The following is a 1,148-nucleotide window of genomic DNA, read 5'->3' on the forward strand; positions in this document are numbered from 1 at the left end:
TCCCAAATAGCTGTGACTACAGGTGCCTGCCACAACCCCTGGCTATTTTTCAGAGATGGGGTCTCACTCATTCTTAGGCTGGTCTTGAACTCCTGAGCTCAAGCAATCCACCAGCCTTGGCCATCCCAGAGTGCTAGGATTACAGGTATGAGCTACCGTGCCTGGCCTCTGAGTAAATGATCTTTAGCAAGGCCAAGACCACTTACTGGAAAAAGGACAATATCTTCAAAAATTATGTAGAGAATACTGCATATTCACATGCAAAAGAAAAGTTAGACCTTTATTTTATGTATGTAGAAACCAACTCATAATGGATAAAAGGCCTAAATCAATAGAGCTTCTGGAAGAAAACATAAGGGAAAAGCTTCACAACATTGGACTTGACAATGATTTTTGCATATGACATCAAAAGCACAGGCAACAAAAGCAAAAATAGATAAATGGGATAATGTCAAAGTTTAAAACTTTTGTGCAGGGGCAGCTCCTGTGGCTCAGTGAGTAGTGCACTGGCCCCATATAACAAGGGTGCTGGGTTCAAACCTAGCCCCCGCCAAACTGCAGCAACAACAACAAAAATAGCTGGGCGTTGTGACAGTCTCCTATGGTCCCAGCTACTCAGGAGACTGAGGCAAGAGAATCACTTAAGCCCAAAAGCTGGAGGTTGCTGTGAGCTGTGATGCCACAGCACTCTACTGAGGGCAATAAAGTAAGACTCTGTCTCCCCCCCCCCAAAAAAAAAGCTTTTGTGCATCAAAGAATACAACTGACCAGGAACAGTGCCTCACACCTGTAATCCTACCACTTTAGAAGCCTGAGGCAGGAGGATTGCTTGAGTACAGGAGTTTGGGATCAGCCTGGGCAACATAGAAAGACTCTGTTATCTACAAAAACTAATTTTTTTTAATTAGCCAGGCATGATGGCACACACTTGTAGTCTTAGATATTAGGGAGACTGAGGTGAGAGGATCACTTGAGCCCATGAGTTCAAGATTAGTGAGCTATAACTGCACCATTGTAGTCCACCCTGAGCAAAAGAGCAAGACCTTATCTCCATTAAAAAGGAAAATGTCGGCTCGGCGCCTGTGGCTCAAGAGGCTAAGGCGCCAGCCACATACACCTAAGGTGGTGGGTTCGAATCCCCAGCCCGG

This window comes from Otolemur garnettii, unplaced genomic scaffold (genome assembly GCF_000181295.1).
Source record: "Otolemur garnettii isolate 467f Iridium unplaced genomic scaffold, OtoGar3 scaffold00008, whole genome shotgun sequence".
Classification (NCBI taxonomy): Eukaryota; Metazoa; Chordata; class Mammalia; order Primates; family Galagidae; genus Otolemur; species Otolemur garnettii.